The sequence below is a fragment of the Dermochelys coriacea genome, chromosome 1 (genome assembly GCF_009764565.3).
Source record: "Dermochelys coriacea isolate rDerCor1 chromosome 1, rDerCor1.pri.v4, whole genome shotgun sequence".
In the NCBI taxonomy this organism is placed as follows: domain Eukaryota; kingdom Metazoa; phylum Chordata; order Testudines; family Dermochelyidae; genus Dermochelys; species Dermochelys coriacea.
The window spans coordinates 87,247,364-87,267,882 of record NC_050068.2 but is presented as its reverse complement, the minus strand read 5'-3'; the positions used below and the strand labels follow the sequence as shown (position 1 = coordinate 87,267,882).

Here is a 20,519-nt window from a genome sequence, read left to right as displayed (position 1 = left end):
ATGCAGTGGAGTGGGTGGACCTATGTCCCCCCTGCTGCCCCAACTTGAGGTGGCAGTCTCCCCTTCCTCAGGCCAGAAGCCTGAGCCTTAGACACTTTGCTGCCCTGCCTTGATCGAGGGCCTAGACTAATTGACTGTTTATTTGCTGCTCAGCCTGCATACATGCCTGAGCCTCAGACTTTGTTGCCCCGCCTTGATCCAGGGCCTGGGCTAATTGACTGTTTGAAAATGAACCAGCAAGATGTTAAACTGAACGCTGATAGAAGTTGGCAGGGGTTGAGGGCCCCCAGCACCTCACAGAAATGCTTAGCTCATTGTAAAGGCAAGCTCTAAATAGATAAATCATATGTATTTAACCTATATTAACCTAACCTTCAGTGATTTATCATATCCCTACAAGAAGATTAAAGTATTTCCTATCCTTCAAGATGTTATTATCTTTGCTAAGTTAATACTCCCCAAGGAGCTTGTCAATTACAAATGTCTGTGTCCCTCGCTTTCACACTTATTCATAGATACTAAGGTCAGAAGGGACCATTATGATCATCTAGTCTGACCTCCTACACAACGCAGGCCACAGAATCTCACCCACCCACTCCTGCAAAAAACCTCTCACCTATGTCTGAGCTATTGAAGTCCTCAAATCATGGTTTAAAGACTTCAAGGAGCAGAGATTACATTCATATGTATTTTGGAGATGAAGTTTTTCTATTTTAAAGCATCTTAACTTCAGTGCATTCTCCCAGATGTCACTGTGGAACGACACCATGAGATAACTTCTTGAACTGCCAAAATAGCTGAGAGTGCTTCAGAAATGTTGTTTCTCTTTTTCTGGCAGAGATAGTTTATGTAGTACCTGAAAGGGAAAGTGGTATTACAGAAGGTCCATGATTTTGGTGGGACTCTGGGAGTGTGCAAGAGTTATTGGGGAGGTCTGGACAAGCTGGCATTAGCGTTACAGTTAAAATTCATCTCTCAGAAGGGATACTAAACAGAGGAACTGTACCCAGAGAGTATGCCTAGGCATCAAGCCAAAGACAGTGTCCAGGCTCTGCTCAGACCCAGAAAGCCAAGAGAATGTAGGATTTAGTGGTTGGATGCAAGTACAGCTAACTGCTAAGTCTTTGTGGGTAGGTCTCTGAAAACATCCACTCAATGTGCAGCGGCAGCCAAAAAGCTAACAGAATGTTGGGCATCATTAGGAAAGGGATAGATGATAAGAAAGAAAACATCATCTTGCCTCTATATAAACCCATGGTACACCCACATCTTGAATACTGTGAGTTATGGTTGCCCCATGTAAAAAAAAAATATATTGGAAAAGATACAGAAAAGGACAACTAGAATGATTAGGGATATGGAACAGCTTCCGTATGAGGAGAGATTAATAAAATTGCAAATTTTCAGCTAGGAAAAGAGATGACTAAGGGAGAATATAATAAAGGTCTATAAAATCATGACTGGTGTAGAGAAAGTAAATAAAGTGTTATTTACTCCTTCTCATGGCACAAGAACTACAGGTTACCAAATGAAAATAATAAGAAGCAGGTTTAAAACAAAACAAAAAAAGGACGTATTTCTTCACACAATGCACAGCCAACCTGTGGAACTCTTTGCCAGAGGATGTTGTGAAGGCCAAGACTATAACAGGATAAGACAAGAACTGGATAAATTCATGAAGGATAGGTCCATCAATGGCTATTAGCCAGGCTGAGTAGGGATGGTGTCCCTAGCGTCTGTTTGCCAGAAAGCTGGGAATGGATTAGTGGGTATGGATTACCTGTTCTTTTCATTCCCTCTGGGGCATCTGGCACTGGCTACTGTCAGAAGACGGGATACTGGGCTAGATGGACCTTTAGTCTGTCTCAGTATGGCCATTCTTATGTTCTAGATCTCAGTTAAGGGAAGTGCCTGGAAAGAGAAAGAAGTTCTCCTAAAGGAGAATATCTCCCAGAGAGCCACAGGCCACAAGTAGGTGGGATGTGTGATCTGTGAGCCAAAGGGTTTAGACTTTATTTCAAGTTTTTCTGTTTTTAATAAAGTCAAATCCAAGTAGAAAAATTTGTTCTTACACCCTTTTGGATTGTGTGGCATTTTAAGAGGCTCTGAAAGAAGGGAACTGAGGAACTGAGGCAGAGTGCTTGTAGCACCATATGAGGTCAGCAGGAGGCACAATAGGGCACTGTGACAGAGTGGGAGCCTTGGGCTGGCTCACCACTCTGTATATTTTGTAAGTTTCCCCATATGAGCCAAATTGAGAGAGAATTGATTAGGATTGGGTAATTAACCAGTTAACAAGGGGATATAACCTGTCAGCTGGGGACTGCTAGATGAGAGACAGGAAGGGAGAGGGGGAAGCTGGGAGGAGAAAGAAGCTGAGAATTTCATATTGGTTAGACTTTCATCCCTTCTCACTTGTCTAGGAAGTAGATAGAAGATTGGGAAAAGCCTTATGGTGATGGGACATGAAGCTGCCTAAGACACTGTAAATAATGTCCATTGTGGTGAATATACATAAGTGTTTGATGACTGCTTGCAAATAGACATTTAGGGTGAGGGAGAATGCCCTGTGACAGGAAGTTCATTGCGGGTTATAACATACTGTATGCTTCAAGAAAGACTAAAGTCTTTCTAATTTTTTGGTCCTTCTCTCATTCAAGAACAGAGCATAGAGAAGGTTTTGCATAACACCTACTATATCTCTCCAACCTACAAAATAAACATCATAGATCCCAGTAGTATCACCAAATTCATTATCCCAAGGGGATTAGAAATTAAAAATAACTGATGTAGCAACTGTAACATAATGCAGAATCAGACTCTTAGGGTATCTCAACACTGCAATAAAAAACATGTGGTACTGAATCTCAGAGCCTGGGATAGTTGACTTGGATGGTGGGGCTCAGGCTGCGGGACTAAAATAGCAGTGAAGATGCTCTGACTGGAGTCCAGGTTCTGAGATCCTCCCCACTTGTGGGGCATCAGAGCCGAGTCTCCAAAATGAGCTCAAAAGTCTACAGTGCAATTTTATAGATCTGCAGCCTGAGCTCAGTGAGCCTCAGTCAGATGACTCAGCTATGCCTTGGGTCTTTTATTGGAATGCAGACATACCCTTAGTATCTCTGTAAAAGGGAAGGCCAAAACCCTGAAGTGTCTGAGCATATTCAATTGTAGTGGTTCAAATTTAAAGTCTATATCCAATATTTGGGGTATTTTGATATTTCTAATTTACATCCCAGTGAGGTAGACCAGGATCAGGAGCTGCAATTCACTTTGCTCAAGCACATGAAGGCACAATTGGTCTTAATGTGTGCAGCACAAACTGAATCACAATTCATCTCCAGAATAGCACCAGGCAAATTCACATGCAAGCCTACAAACAGTACCATGTACATTTGTACTGTAGTCTGTCTGACTTATTCCAAGTGAAGTTGACAGTGTGTTTGCATTGTTTGTGGTTCTAATCCCAAAATAAATGGATAGGACTCAATGAAATTCTCCCTTTCTGTCTATCATGCAATCCCATCATCATGCCTTTCTGTTGCATGCACCTAGAAACTCATTTTTAGCAAATATGACAAAATGCATCTATATATGGAAGCAATCTCAGACAAGGCTGATTTGTGCATTATATTGCCTTTCTTGAGCAAGAGTAAACATTCACATAGGTATTGATAGAATTTGACCCTAGCATCCAACATTTTCCATTTGAGATAAATGGGGAGAGGGGAATATTGTGTTGATTGTTAATGAATTTCTGGAAGATGAAAGAGAAGAAATTTCAAGCGCTCCTTTACTTCATTTACTTTTATTTATCCAAGACGTTTTCTAAGGCAATCTTAACTTCTAGGAACTTTTAGTGTCTTTCCCATCCAGGTTCTCCATCAGTTTCCACTTCCATTTATCTAGATTTTGTTTTCCCACCCTGAACAATACCATTTATTTTGCACAAATGGGTTTCCATCTGGCTTTGGTTCATACCAAGGAATTAAAATAATAAAATAAAACCCCAGAAAGGACATTTCTGTTTACTGCCAGTATTTCTATTCCATATAGGTTCTTATAATGTGCTCTTCACTATTGTATCTGAATGTCCTCCAGTAGTGCATTACGTGACATGACTAACTTCTGTCATGTATTGTTGGTTTTCTCATCCTCTCCCCAAAGGGAGAAGTGTGCAGAAGTGTCTTCTTTTGGTAGTTTTTTATATATATATATATATATATATATATATATATATATATATATATATATATATATATATATATAATTTTTTTTAATATACCTGTTCTTCAATGCTTAGCCAAACAATTGGCCATAACAATCGTTCACCATTTGGTCCATTCCTTCACGGCCTCGAGGGCGTGTAGGCCTGAGAGTTTAACATCGGAACAGACTTGATGAACCCATGTAATAGGGCAGCGGTTCTCAAACTTTAGCAAGCCAAGGACCCCCATTTTGTTTTAAATTTTTTGTGGACCCCTAAGCCCTTGCTCAGCCCCAGGCCTGACTCCACCTGTTCCCCATGGCCCAACCCCAGTGGAGTAGCCAGAATGGGAAATTTGGGTAGGCCACAAATTTGGGTGGTCGGGCAATTACAGGGAGGTGGGTTGGGAGGGCAGGAGGGATGGGGGGCCAGCCTTCCCCCACATCTTGCAGCTAGCCTTGCAGGGGGTGATGGATGGACCTTTTGGCCAGGGGCTCCCCAAGGACCCTGGCACATACCCAGTTCTGTGAGGAGATGCTGCCCTCCAGCATGCATGGTTTCTGGCTCCCTTCCAGGTCCCACCGTCCCATGCTGGGCCTGGTTCCCCCAGGGGGTGGGCTACCTTTTTTTGAAGATCTCCTCTACTGCTGCCAGCCACCCACTTGCTCACCCTACTACCAGTGGTGGGGTCCCTGAAAAATGGGTGCTCGTACACCCACACCTGCTCTGCCTCCTGCACCCCCAGCTGCTCAGGAGGGCCTGGGGTGTTGGGTGGGCAGGGCATGCCCTCCTGAAGGACCCGGTCGAGGAAAACCCGAGCAGTGGGCAGTAAAGCAGACCTCACCTCCTGAAGTATGCACCGGGGATTATGAGGCCTGGACAGCCCCATGCGCTGAGCGAGTGTCAGGGGGCCCAGCTAGTCTCTCTGGTCATAGTCCAGGAGGTCTCTGACTCTGGTGACATCTGCCAGGACCAACCTCTGGCACACTGAGGGTGACTCCGCCTCCTGCACACAGACACGGAGGTTGTGCAGCAGGGGCTCCATGAGGAAATCCACCCCCTCGGCAGCTGCCATGGACCTGGTGGCCGAAACCAGTTTCCAGGTTTGGAGGAGGTCCTGGTAGAAGTCTAGCAGCCCGGAGAGGTCTTGCAAAAGACTCCTCAGATGGAGATAAAGGAGCTGCTGGCCGTATTGGAGCCCTCAGAAGCTGCACAGGAAGGCATGCGCCTGTACGCTCTATGCTGGACTACCTGAGCCATAAAGGAGCCTCTGCAGGGCCTGGAGGCAGAAGACATGGACTTGAGTGCCCAGGAACTTCAGGTCCTGCCCTCCCTCCTCCAGGGGCAGGTGGAGGACCCCTGCAGAGACCCAGTGCAGTCCTGGCCAGAAGAACTCCAGAATCAATGTCTGGAGGTTGGTCAGGAAGCCTGGGGCCGGGACCAGGGTGTTGAGCTGGTGCCAGAGCATGGACAGTACTAGCAGATTGAGCACCAGTGCCCTCCTTCCAAAGGAGAGGCATCTGAGTAGTCCTGTCCATCTCCAGAGCTGCTCTGCCACCCTGTCCTCTAAACCTTGCCAATTCTCCAGGAGAGATGGATGTGTGGCAGAAAGGTAAATGCCAAGATAGAGCAGCGGACTTGTGCTCCACCGGATGGCCTGAAGCGTGGGTGGGAGGGATCTCACCTGCCACCCATCCCTGACCACAAGGCCAGAGCTCTTGACCTAGTTGACCCGGGAGGAGGAGGCTGCCAAGTAGACAGCCTGGCAAGCCTCCACCCACACCAAGTTGCCCAGGTCCTGGACCACGAGGAGCATGTCGGCAGCATACGTGGACAGGACCAGCTGCAGCTCTGGCTCTCGCAGCACCAACCCTGTCAGCCTCCGGTGGATGAGACAGCGGAAGGGCTCAATCGCCAGAGCATACAGCTGGCCCGAGAGGGGGCACCCCTGCCGTACTCACCGCCCGAAGTTGACCGGTTCGGTCAGGGTCCAGTTGAACTTCACCAGACACTCCACAGAGGTGTACAGCACCCAGAGAAAGCCCCAAAACTGGGGTCTGAAGCGGACAACTCACAGAGTGCCCAGGAGATACCCATGGTCCACCCTGCCAAACTCCTCCTGATCCAAGGACAGAAGGGCGAACAACAGACTATTCTTACACCCAAGCTCCAGGAGGTCCCGGACCAGATACAGATCGTTAAAGATGGTGCACCCCAGGATGGTGTAGGTCTGGTTGGGGTGGACCACGTCCGCCAGCACAGACCCCAGCTACAGCAAGATGGCCTTGGCTAAGATTTTGTAGTCCATGCTGAGGAGCGAATGGGATGCCAATTCCAAAGATCGTGGAGGTCCCCTTTCTTTGGGAGCAAGGTGAGCACGACAAGGGGAGAACCCCGTTTGCCAAGGACTTGGCCCAGATGGTGACAAGGTCTGGGCCAAGGACATCCCAGAACATGCGATAGAACTCCAGTCAACCCATCCATGCTCAGGTATTTATTGATGGGCATGTGACGAAGGGCTTCCAAGAACTCTATCTGAGTGAGAGGCAGCTCTAGCTGGTCCCAGTTACCCACACTGACCGTCAGGAGTCTGTCCCAGAGCACTCTGCAAGCATCGGGATCGATCAGATCTGGGAAGAAAAGGCCCACGTAGAAGGCCCTGGCCCTCCCGCGCATCTCCTCCAGATCCGTGAGGGGGGTGCCGTCCTCTGCTAGGAGGCAAGTGACGTGCTTCTTGGCCCCCCTCTTTTTCTCCAGGGTGTAAAAGAAGCAAAAGCCACAATCCATCTCCTGAAGGAGGTAGATGAGGGATTGAACAAAGGCACCCCGGGCCTGATGGCCCTCGAGGGCCTGGAGCTCCTCCTGACACACTCTGTAGAAGGATGGATCCTTGGGGCTGGAGGCCAGATGCCTCCCTAGCTCTAAGACCTCCCATTCCAACAGCTCTATAGCTGCATCCCTCCGCTGGCTGGTGCCCTGGGTGTATTCATGGCAGAAGACCCATGAGCACACCTTGCCCACATCCCACCACTGCCGCACCGAGGTAAAGGTACGCCTCTGCCCTCACTAGGCCAGCCAGAACTCCTGGAAGGATGCCACAAAGCCCACATCCTCCAACAAGCTGTTATTAAAATGCGGCCCCGGCCCCTCCATGCAGAGAGAGGCTTTCATGGTCGCTAGATGGTGATCTGAGAATGGGGCCAGCCGGATGCTGGAGGAGTGGGTCCGTGAAAGGTGACAGCGTGATAAGTAAATGCGGTCCAACTGGGAGTGGCGCAACAGATTGGCTTCCACCTGGACAAAGGTGAACGTCGAGACATCGTCCGGGTGGTGGTCGCCCCAGACGTCCACCAGGGAATGATGGTCGACAATCTCCTGGAGGACATCTGCAGTGGCCGGGCACTGCTCAATCCCTAAGCGGTCCCACTCCTCGAGGTTGGTGTTAAAGTCCCCACCCAGGACCAGGCACTTGTGAGGATCCAAGGTGCTGAGGAAGGTGGACGCCTGCTGAAAAAAATTCAGCCACTCCGGACCCGATGTCGGGGTATAGACATTGATGAGATTGACCACCAGTCCCTCCATGTGGACCCAGAGGTGCAGCAGGCGACCCGTCACAGCCTCGGCGACACCCAGCACCTTGGATCATCGGTCAGGGGAGAACAGGGTAGCCACTCCAGCCGTACGAACTGTGAGGTATCTAAAACAGACCCTGTCCCCCCACTCTAGCAGCCAACTTGCTTCAGCTGATGGATCTGCTGTAGGAAAATCACAGAGTATCCCCCCCTCCCAAAGGAAGGAGAGCACCTGGAACCTGCGGAGACCCATCCTACAGCCCCGGGTGTTTAATGTTGCAAAGACGATAGGTGCCATAAGGAGGGCTAAGGGGATTCCTTACTGGCAGGGACACTCATAGCCCCACTTGGGCCGTGTAGCAAACCCTGACCTATCCTGTTGGTGAGTAAAGAGTCATGGAAGCCGCGGGCCCATTGGTCGGCTGAAGTGGCCTGCCTCCCAGTCCCTTTACCCTCCCTCAAGAGGGCCCTCACTGCCTGGAGGATTTGATGAAAATCCCCCTCATCACTGGAGAGTGAGCTGATCCTTTTTGCGGGACCCACAGACGTCTTTGAGAAACTCCCGCAGCTCTTCTCACAGCATTTGGGGGGAGGGGTCACTGGCCCCTGGAGATCCTCTGGTGGGGCCCTGTCGAAGCCCTGTGGCCTACCAAGATGGGCAGGGGGTGGACCCCCGGCATGGCGCCTGATGTGCTGGCGCCACAGGGCCCGCCTCAGGCCTCGGCCTAATGGGGGCAGCAGAGGGAAAATAGCAGCCCCTAGGGGGTCAGGAGAGGAGAACATGAAAGCCACTCCCTGGGGTCGTTCTATGGGAAGGGGAAGGAGACTGCCACAGGGGCGGCAAGGGTAGGGCAGAGGTCTGGGGCAGGGAGAGAGGCGGAAGTGGGATTGTGGGCCCCAGCAGCCAAGCCACTGGGGGGTGGCACCTCTCGGCCAAGCTCAGGGGTCTGTGGGGTGGGAAGGGGGCCCTTGATGATACCGGGCTCGCGCTCCAAGGCAGGTGTTGTGGCCACAGCAGCGGTATGTGAGGAAATAGCAGTGGGGCCCCCCACCCGGGAAGAAGGTCGGCTCCCCACATCAATGAGGGATGTCCCCGGTGACTCCGGTCCTGGCCGCGTGACACTGGCAGTCACCTCAATAGGCTCGGCGGCCGTTAGTGGGGTGCCATCTGCGGCTGGGCTGGTGGAAGATTCCAGGGGTCCCTTGGTGATGGGAGCAGAAGCAGCGGTTTGGGGGATGGAGCATGGGGAGAGTGGGGACCAGGGTGAGGTCACCCAGATCAAGGCCCGCTGGCAGAGGGTCGTCCTCCCCCTGAGTGACTGGGATCAGACCCAGGGCCTCGATCGCCTCAGAGATGGAGGGAAAGTCACCACCCACCATCACTGGAACCTCTTCACTGGCACCCAAAGCGACACTGGCCTCGGGGCTAGCAGGGGCCTTAGATGGCAAGGGGGTGGGAGGGGCTCCATCAGGGGTCACCCCAGGGAGGGACTCCGGGGAAGAGGCAGTGCTACCCTCCATTGCTGCCACGTCATCCCCAGCCGGCTCCGGCTGATAGGATTCACCCGGTGGGAAGGCAGAAGGCCTGATGTTGGTGGCCCTCTTCCTGGTCTTTTGTGGGGCCTCTGCATCCTCCACTTCAGATAGGAGGAGTGGAGCTTGAGCCTTCCGCTTGCCCCACTTCCACCTTAATAGAACCCAGCTCTTCATGGTATCATCTGCGGGCTGGCTAACAGGGGTCAGGCCAGGGGCAGTGGTACAGTTATTTGAGGAGGTAACGGTGGGGTGATACGAGGGAGGGAAGATTCCCCCTTGGGCGGGTCCTCTCCCATGCCTGGTAATAATCCCGCTGCACCCTCCTCCGTAGGTCCTGCCGGACTGCATGCAGCGGGGGCTGGGCTCTCCCGCTCATCTGGGCACACTGCAGGAGGTGCCCCTAGGGCCCGAGTGGGAGCAGTGGTGGGCTGGGAAGGAGGAGGGGTGGTTCTAGGCGCCAAGCAGCCAGGGGCACCGGCGATGACGGGGTCGGTGCTCTGCCGGGGCTCAGGGGTCCCGGATGCTCCTCTGTGCCGGGCCAAGGGGCAATCCCTCCAGACGTGTCCCATCACCCGGCAGAGGTAGCACTGGGTCTCCCCCATAGAGTAATGCACCAGGTAGCAGGCCCCCTGATAGGGGACCAGGAAGGACCCCTCGAGTGCCTCTCCATCACGTGCCGCCAGCGGCAGTTGAAGCTGCACCTGCCAGTGGAACGAGAGGACGTGATGGAAGGCAGGGTCTTTGCAGCCCAGCAGAAGAGGGCTCACAACAGAGAGGGGTTTCTCCAGGGCAGAGAGGATGGGTAGCAGGGCGGCATTGGAAAGGAAGGGAGACCACCTTCCCATACATTTTGGAGGCCACCACTATGGCCGTGGGCCCCACCACCGTTGCCAACTCCCACATGTAGGCCTCCACATGGCACCTTCTGGTGGGCACCAGAATTGGAGGGGATAAGGGACACGGCAGCAGTGGAGTCCACCCCTTTGCCCACCACTGCCGGTGCCCAGCAGGGGACAAGGGGGAGCAGGTGGAGGAGGGGAAGTGGGGGCTGCCCAAGAGGTCCCACCAGCCTTGTCCCCCACCATAGTGAGAGGGGAGGGAGGCAGGCAAAGGTGGGGCAGGGCAACCACTCTTCCCTGCTAGGCTGCAGGCAGGGAAGGAGAGCGCCGGAAGGGGAGGGCTGGATGGGCAGGAGGGCTATCAAATACTTGGTGGGGGGGTTCAGTCACCAACACAAAATGGGATTCCAGCTCCTCCAGCTTCACTAGGGGAGGGTGGCTAGAATAGCATGGGGGTGCAGTGAAACAGGGTTCAACTAAAACAGGAGAGGCAGAAGCGCATGGGAGGGTGGCATGGGCACACAGAGCGAGGACCTAATCAGGGCAGAGAGACCATGGTGGGTGGGGGTGGGAGGAGAACCAGGCTGGAGGTAGGACAGGGAAACCAAGGGACGAGCTCCAGAGGCTGGGGCGGGGTAAACAAACAAGCAATACTGCAGAGGGAAAAGGGTGGGGCAGGCAAACAAACTAAAGCCTGAAGCTGCTAAGGGGCTGGGGCAGAAGTGGGGAGCAAAGGCTGCAAGGTGAGAGCAGTAAGGGGAAAAACTGGGGGATCTGCTGCGGGGGGGGGAGAGCTGGGGGTAAGTCCAAGGGGAGGGGGACATGTGCCTTGGAAAGAGGCAGTTTAGGCTGTCTGCTGCTTCAGGCCCAAATGGTGGCAAAAGGGCATGGTTAGCGAAGCAAGCAGCTGAGTCCCAGACCCAGGAGCTGAGGCAGTTGGTAAGCGACCAGTGGGGGCGGTGTAAGGGGCAGCAGTGGTCATGGGGGAACGGGGGGGACACAGATGGACCAGGGATCAGGTTCCACGCCACACTCCCAGTGTCCCCACAAACACAGTAAATACCCCCAACACAAGAGCACAATTAGAAAATTACTCAGTCTTGAAGGCCCTCTCCACCGTGGTCTGCAGAGTCTCTACATGCTCCTTCAGCAGCAAACAATCCTTTTCTTCTCCATCTCCAGCAGCTCCCTGGCAGTAAGCAGAGCAGCAGTGGCTCCAGCAGGTAGCCCAGTGGCCAGGCAGGAAGGACCCTCCTCAGGGGGTAATGGTGGTGGTGATGGCGTCCACACAGCAGCAATGGCTGGGGCAGGGGTCCCTCACTCCCCTCTCCTGGGGAGCAGGCCAGCAGGCTCCACCAAGGGGCTGCAGCAGGAGCAGCAGCAATCAAAGTTGGGTGGTCCACCAGCCAGCCAGCAACCACGTAGCAGAGAGGGCAGAGCAGGAGCAGGAGCAGCAAGGGCCCAGAGCCTAGCAGCACTACCAGGAACAGCAGTCTCCACCATCCCTCCAGGCCAAAGAGGAATGCAGGGAGAGTAGCAACAGAAGAAGCAGGACCCTAAGCCTGTTCCCTGGATAGCCAAACAAAGGTTATTCCAGGCCAATCAAGACACCTGATGCCAATTAACCAGTTAAGGTCGTTAGGCTAATGCCAGCACCTGACCCCAATTAACTGGCAAAGGGTCAGTTAAGGCCGTTAGGCTAATGGACACAGCTGGAACCAATCAAGGTCTCACTCATACTGCTTAAAAGTTCTCCTTTCCAGCACTCTTCCCCCTCCTCCCCCCTTGGGGGAGTCCATGTGAAAGGAGCTAGAGAAGTATTGCTGTATCCTGAGGTAAGGGTGAAGCTAGGAAAAGGGGACAATGGGGGAAGTGGCCCAGGGAATGAAAGCAGCTGCAGTGGTGAAGGGAAATCCACCAACAGCTGCTACCATTAGGGTCCCTGGGCTGGAACCTGGAGTAGAGGGTGGGCCCAGGTTCTACAGAGATCCCCTTGAGAGGGGAAGCAGGCCTCAATCCCATCAGGAGGCTAAACTGTGCCTACTGAGCTCTACGGAGCAACAAAGACTGTGAGGTATTTCCCCTTCCCATCTCCCATACTGGGCTATGATGAAAGTAACTCAATAGGCTGTGATTCTTGCCGCTAACTGTGAAAGAAAGACCACATTGGGGCCTTAGTGAGTTTCTGAGCCCACTGAATCCACCCGGAAGCACAGGACCCACCAATACAGTTTTGGAACTTTGTCACAGGTAACTTAAGTGTCCTATAGTTTCTACAGTTTCTGAAATTTTCCAGTAATGGAGCATTTTAGTAGAATTTCATATTAACAGCTACATCACAATTCAGTTAAAAATATACAGATGATACACAATGATAACAGAGGTAACACTTATGAGTTTTCTTTCCATGTCAAATCTGAGAGCAAGTCTACACTGCAAAATTAAGTCAACCTAAATTATATTGACGTATAGCCACCCCAGTAATTGAATCAGTTTTACATGTTCACACTACACTGCTTGTTTCAGTGGAGCTCATCCTCACCAGGAGCACCTGCACTGATTTAACTGCTATGTGGGGCATTATTGGATGGTTTCAGAAAGGCAGCAACAGTTGATGTAATCAACACAGTATCCACACTGACACTGAGTCAACCCCCTAACTCCATCGACTTAACAGCAACACCTCTCTCAGAGGTGGTTATTAAGTCAGTGTAGTGGGCAAGTTACATTGGTGGGAGCTGCATTTTAGTATAGATGCTTACACAGTTAGGTCAATGTAATCTGCCTTATGTTGACCTAACTCTCTAGTGTAGACCAGGCCTGAGGCTCTACAGGTTCCTCAGGAAACTAAAAAATCCACTATAAAACTAATAAAATGTGGGGCTAAATTTGTGGGAAAATATGGCTATAATATAGGTGTCTGTCTTTCCATAAAAATTTCAGGGACCTATTCCTTCAGCAGATTTGTGATTAGTACTTTGGGTTCTATGAATGTCTTATATTTGACTTCTACTGCCTTTGCTGAAGAAATACCATGTCCAGTATTTTATATGCCAGGTAGTACATGGGAAATTTAACTTGAAATTGTATCAGTATTGTATTTATACTCCATCAGATCGTCTTTAATGCATAACTAGGATAAATCAATAATTTCAACAGATCTTGAAAAACTAATTTTTAAAGATCTTATGAATTATTACTTAATAAGTCAAATGCAGGAGCATTATAGCTCAGTTAAATGAAAATAAGAATGATGACAAATCTGATACATTGGCATGCACCATTAAGTAGTAGCAACAGTCATGATAGGATGACAGCATCTGTGATTTCTCTGTTTAATCCTCTCATCCTTTACGACAATTGTCTATTCAAAAACAGTACATATAAAAATAATAAAGCCATACAGTTTCTGCAACAGATACAGTGAACTAAGATATTAAAATGAATCTCAAAGTTTACAGAAACAAAGTATTCACTGAAAATCTGTTAGGATATTTAACTCAGAGCACCATCTAGTGATATTTTTTGGGTGGAAATAACTACATAGTATATTTTTCTGTTTTAAAACATAATCCTTTCAAATTAAGCTTTGATGGGATTGTTGTGTGCTACACTTCATCTATACAAATTTAGGAGATCAAAATAATATAATCTGGCAATTTATTGTAGTTTTAAATTAATTTAATTACAAATTACCACAAAGCTGCTTTCTTGCTTTTTTTAACTCCTCAATTAATTTAGGAATGTGAATGTTCAGCGTCTAGAATATATAATTTCAAAAACTGATAATTTTATAAAATCTGAATATTATCAAATAATTGATACAAACACTTCTATCACATTTCCATCTTCAATATTATTCAGTGATATTTGACACATTTCACATTCAAAGCTGCAAAAAAGTTCCAATAATATTTGAGACGTTCTGAATCAAAATGCCAGATTCAAATCAGCCCCTGTATTAAATCAGCAAATGGTGAAAGGCAGGATTCGAACTCAGTCCACCCAAATATTAGTGATGCATGCAGGAAGTTGGGAAAAAGTTCAAGGCATTGGCTAAATGATAACGATGATAACTCAGCCTGCATTTATGGTGTCTTCCCCCCATTCATCAAGAACAGTGTGGATTTAAGTCTCAATGAATTAACTACTATCCTCAAAGTACAGATTGCTATGGTAAATAGAAACCTTTTCTTTCATCTTAAGATAACAAGGAGATAGCACTAATTTCTCTACAATGAGGACTTATCCACAATGACACATGCATCCCTTGATCCAGGAGAGACTACAGCAATGCATTCTCGCTGGGGATAAAGTCAAGGCCACACAAAGCTTCAACAAACACAGTTTAGAAAATGAAGACAGAGGAGAGCACACAACACCAGTACTCGGTATGTTCCATTCATTCCCTATTTGATCCTGGATCCAATTCAAAAGTCCTGGGCCTCAGTTTTACAGCCCTTAATGCAATGGGATCTGGGTATCCTAGGGCTTGTCAACAGAGTGCATTAGTCCACATGAAAAGGCTGTAAGTGACCCTGCCAGTGCATATTAAAAGTTCCCTAGTGCACATTAAGATAGCACTGTTTCAAAGTGGTCTACATTAGTGCACCCTAGGGAACTTGTAGTGTGCATGAGCAGGGTCCACATGAGCCAGTTTGTGTGCAACATATTAGTATGCACTGGAATTTACAGTCCTCTAGTGCAAACAAATGCACTGTGAAGACAAGCCCTTGAGGATCACCTATCAATTAAAGGATACATGCTTCAAGGGCATCATAGTTTACCAGAGGCTAGAGAGAGACATGCCAGGAATTTAATCATAGAGCCCATTATTATGCAGCTTCCTACAGAGGAGGCCAGGATGAGCCTGGACACAATTCCGATACAATGCAATGCCCAAATTCTGCACAGTCTTTCTCTGGTACCTGGCAGGAGAATGGCCTGTTGACATTCTCTGTGGTAATATAAGAAAAGAAGAAAAAAATCTTTCCAGTGAGTATAGATGTAAGAGAACTGAACCATGGAGTGGTACAGTCTACATGTCCTTTAAAGACAATTTTTTTCACAGAAGACCCAGATATCACAGTGAGGCATATCATAGAATTAGATAAACCTGTCAAGCTTTATTTTATGAAATGTGAAGATTCAGTCAAGCACTCAATCATGTAAAAATCTTTATCATGATCTTTATCAATGCTGTTGATTTTGAAGGGCCAGACAGAAGAGAACCATCCAACCCCTGGAACTAACTACAGAGAACGTTAAAGAACATGGTATTGTCCAGTGTTGCTATGTACAATGTTAACAGAGTAACTTTATTTGTCTAATCCAAACATGGTGTTGAGAACACACAGACAGAGATATAGCCAAAGTGTAAATTAAATTATCTAATTACAACTGCAATTAATTATCTAGCCAGCCAGCACTAATAACATTTTAGAAAATGTTACTGTGAAATACAAGGACTCGCATGATTATTTTTTAAATTCCTTTAGATCTCTAAATTAAATAAACTTCCTTTGCCCATCAGAATTTCATTTGAAGAAGTTCTTTGTAGAGCTTGTTGGGATTTTTTTTTGGGCAACACTTTTTGTGGGGGGTGGGGAGTGAGAGCTGAGAGGGAAAGGTACCAAAAAAAAAAACCTCCCAAACCTCGAGAAAATAAATTAATCAAAACCAAAACTGTTTGCAGGATAGTCATTTTTGCCAAGTTTCCCAATTTGATGACTTCCTGAGGTCTTTTCAACCCTAATGTTCTATGATGCTATGAAGTGGTCCACCCCTCATTGCCAATTCCCAACTTCTGGCAAATAGAGACAAGGGACACTTCAGAGAATGGTTTTGCATCCCCGCCTATCCTGGCTAACAGCCATTGATGGATCTATCCAGTTCTTTTTTTGAACCTTGTTATAATCTTTTGGGCTGGAGCTCAGGTTCTGAGGGTGGGCTTCAGAGCCATGCTCCAGACTGAGTCTGAACATATACACATCTGTTTTTAAGACTGTAGCACAAGTCTGAGACTGTAGACCCGGGCTCTGAGACTTGCTGCCATGAATTTTTAAAACACAATGTAGAATTACCCTAAGTGAATTAGGAACACATTTTCAGTTAGATTCCTTTGGAAATTCCCATCCATAGTATTTTATACAGTATATGTATGTGTAATGAGATTTTATTAGGAGAATCACACCCCGTGATTACAGTTGCAAACACACCCAAAGTTGCTGAAATTGTTATGGAGTTCAAATGTTAATAATAAAAGAACACAACATGACTGTTTTTGCAAGACACACCCTTCTCTCCCTCTAGTGTTACTTCTTTTAGTACAAATTTTTACTTACAGCTGAATGTAGTAGAGAGAAAATGTATTTTCTTCTCTTTTTCAATCACACAATCCCTTACCTCTAACTACATGCTTTACCAACATAGTACTGCAATCATCATTCAAATGCAATTGTTCACACGTTTATAAATGTCACTAATTAGAGCTGGGATGAGCTGTGATCCTTGATGATGCGATGGAGAGGTTTAGTTGAGGGCTGAAGGTGATGGCTAGTGGCGTTCTGTTATTTTCTTTGTTGGGCCTGTCCTGTAGTAGGTGACTTCTGGGTACTCTTCTGGCTCTGTCAATCTGTTTCTTCACTTCAGCAGGTGGGTATTGTAGTTGTAAGAATGCATGATAGAGATCTTGTAGGTGTTTGTCTCTGTCTGAGGGGTTGGAGCAAATGTGGTTATATCGTAGAGCTTGGCTGTAGACAATGGATCATGTGGTGTGATCTGGATGAAAGCTAGAGGCATGTAGGTAGGAATAGCGGTCAGTAGGTTTCCAATATAGGGTGGTGTTTATGTGACCATCACTTATTAGCACCGTAGTGTCCAGGAAGTGGATCTCTTGTGTGGACTGGTCCAGGCTGAGGTTGATGGTGGGATGGAAATTGTTGAAATCCTGGTGGAATTCCTCAAGGGCTTCTTTTCCATGGGTCCAGATGATGAAGATGTCATCAATGTAGCGCAAGTAGAGTAGGGGCATTAGGGGACGAGAGCTGAGGAAGCGTTGTTCTAAGTCAGCCATAAAAATGTTGGCATACTGTGGGGCCATACAGGTACCCATCGCAGTGCTGCTGATTTGAAGGTATACATTGTCCCCAAATGTGAAATAGTCATGGGTGAGGACAAAGTGGGGGTTCTCACTGCTCCGCTGTGAGAACCCCCACTCCCAGGCTATTCACGCACAGCTTCCAGCATGTAAACTGTTTCCAGCTATGTCAGTGGGCACTTTTGGCCAGCCGCTGCTTGGATTGTCAAACCAATTGACACTAGCCAATATCTCCAGTCCCAGACACAACCCTAAGAACCTCTGTCTTGCAGTGTCCAGTTATGCCTGCTCGAAACTACAAGCGTATATGCGTTCATCAATTTAACAAATAAATTGATATGTACCAGGCATGTTATCCCACAGGGAGTTTCTGACATGCTTCAAACGAAATACACTGCTTCAGGTGGAATAAACAAACAAATGTATTAATTACAAAAGATAAATTTTATGTCAGATTTGGTCAAATGTAATAAAAGCAAAATGCATTCTAAGCTGATTTTAACACTTTCAATGCCCTTACAAACTTCGATGCTTCTCACCACAGGCTGGCTGGTTGCCCTTCAACCAGGCTCTCCCCTTTGATCAGTGCTTCAGTCACTTGATTTACTTGCTACAAGATAACATAAGTGCATACCCAATTAACTTTAGGGGACAGGATCTGGCTTAGTGTGCAGCTCCAAAGACATTATTAGTGCTAAACAAATAATGTATTAAACTATTAAGAATAATTCCCTGTAAAACAATTCCACAATTATTATATAAAATAAGAATAACTCCACAATACCTGTGCTTATTAGCGCAGTATCTCACTAAAAAATCATCGGTTGGTTATTACTAAATGGTGTGGCCTTCTTGTGAATCAAGCTGTTTGTATTCAATCAATCCCTTTTACCCATTGTTTTATTATAATTGTCAATAAAATTGTCTAGATTTATGAATGCTGTAATATTTTACCATAAAGAATAGAAGACAAATGGGCAGACTTTTTCTTTTACCTTTTGTTTGTGTCCATGCTGAACACGTAGAGAGTTGTTAGCAATTATGTCTCCCATCAGTCTTTTACAGTTCATTAAATATGGGATTTTGTAGGACAAAGTAATTAGGAAAGGAAAGAGATCTATTATACCTTTAATGAACAATAAATGGAGGAAAGTACATTAATCCTCATTTTGAGTGACTTTCAAAAGTAAGTCTGCAGCTTTCTTCAGAAGGATTCTCTCAACCATGCCATAATGTGGATTTCACTCACTTAACCTATAAGTTCTAAATGTTAAAGAAAATATTTACGAGGGCTCTTACAGTTTGTATTCGGTTATTTACATGGTCTATCTAAATAGCTTGAAAAGTTTAAACATACACCAAAGAGGCTTTATTGGGATAGATTTTTCTTCAGAAACAGAATCTCTATGCTATTTTAATAGAAAGCTTCTCAATATTACACATGAAGTACAAAATTATTATCAATATTTACTGTTTATAGCACCACAATCATAGTGTTTTGGAATACATGAAGCATATCAAAGATAGAAAGACATGTCTATTTTTAACTACTTTAAATATTATATCACTTTGCTATCTAACTTTTCACTACTCTCATGAAACCTCTTGCTCTCTTTCAAATTGGATTGTTTATTCTATATTCATTTCTTCTCTCCTTTCCCATATTCCCTCTATGGATTTTTTTCACTTGTCAAATTTCTGCTTTCAGTGTCTTATTATTGTGTTTGCATTCAATTAAATTAAACATGCTTTTGCGCTGCAATGTTTTCAAAACTCCCTGGCATATATTATTAATATAACCTCATCAAAAGCTTCATGATGTCTTTCTATTTTTAAAGAGAAAACAATAGTTAATGTAATTTAAATTGAAGTAAAGGATCTGCTTGGAGAGAATGTCATAAAATTGATTCTGGCTCAGAGTAAATAACTTTAAGGTAAAACACAGCTTCTGTCATGTCGCCCTCCATTAGCTGTTCCACAGAGGATAAAAGCCTAACACTGCTTAGGAAGCAATTCCCTTGGGTGAAGTGTTAGCTGTCTGTATTTCTGATGTTGCAGATCCAGATTTCAATTTCCACTGATGATCTGTAGTGGAGGTATTGCTAAAAATGGTGCCCTCTGTAGGAATTTTAACTCCTATGGATTTGAGATTCCCACAGTCAGGGGAATCTCATAGCAAGTGTGTTATGTGCTCCCCGAAGAGTATTATGTCCCCTTCTAGTGGCTGTCTCACAGAAGATCCACTTAGTACTGCTTCTGGTTAATAGGGTTATTTCTTCAGCTCAACTGGTAGATGCTTCTGCTTTTGGTAGTGATGATCCTGGGTTCAGTCCCTCATAATTAATTGAATCATAATGAAGGGGAAGATCTGGAAAATGTGCCCCGCTGCTGGGCACAAATCAGACATAGGGAGTGTACCAAGGTTGAGGATGGACACAGAAAACTAGCAGATATTACTGCCATTCCAAAGAGCTCATAACTCCATTCCTGCACTCTTCTCTTTATAAGTTTAAAACTATATGCAACAACCCTTACTGGAAAAAATATATAACCATTGTATTCCCAGTATGTTTCATTTGTGGTATGTGTACATAAAACATTGGGACATTAAGATTTATTGATTATAGAGAGTATAGCTCTACATAATTTCAGACAGAGACACCTACCATCCACAATTCCAGAAATGCTAGGAGGCAGGTTGGGTGAGGTAATATGTTTTATGGACCCAAATTCTGTTGATGAGTGAGAAAAGGTTTTGAGCCACACCCAACCCTTTCTCAGGTCTGGGAAGGTGCTGCCAGGTCACAGCAAAATGCAAGGGAGAACAGATTGTTTACCATAAGTATTTAGCACATATTGTAAGTGACCATTCAAAGTAGAGTGGTCTGTTAATACCTCTGCAGTCAAAGGACAAAAAGAAGGGGTTAGTGAGTTTGTTGTAATAAACCATAAACACAGTGTCTGTTCACTCCATGATTTTTAGAGTTTAGGTTTCTTGTATAACCATTGTATGTGTGGTGTGACTTATACCCATCCCCATGCTTGAGTCTGATCAACTCAGTATAGCTTTGCTGTACGCCAAATAAAAGAACCTGAGTGATGAGACTGGAGTTAAATGAGTTCTTGGGGGAACCAAGTGGAAGAGGTCTCAGAGGAACCCCAAACATACATCAATTTGAAAGTATTGCTGTATAGTAAGACTAATAATGGGTGTAATAATTTGCAATAATTTAGCAATAATTTGCTAAAATCTTCTTTTGTGGTGT

At 46.6% G+C, this 20,519-nt stretch overlaps 1 long non-coding RNA gene across 1 annotated transcript; it reads left to right on the top strand.

Annotated features, from left to right (window-relative positions):
• Positions 1-11,928: 11,928 nt before the first annotated feature.
• Positions 11,929-15,729, top strand: LOC119850147. The gene is made up of 3 exons (XR_005290739.2): positions 11,929-11,989; positions 14,361-14,545; positions 15,369-15,729. It is a non-coding gene; the product is annotated as an uncharacterized LOC119850147 (long non-coding RNA).
• The last annotated feature ends 4,790 nt before the right edge of the window (positions 15,730-20,519 follow it).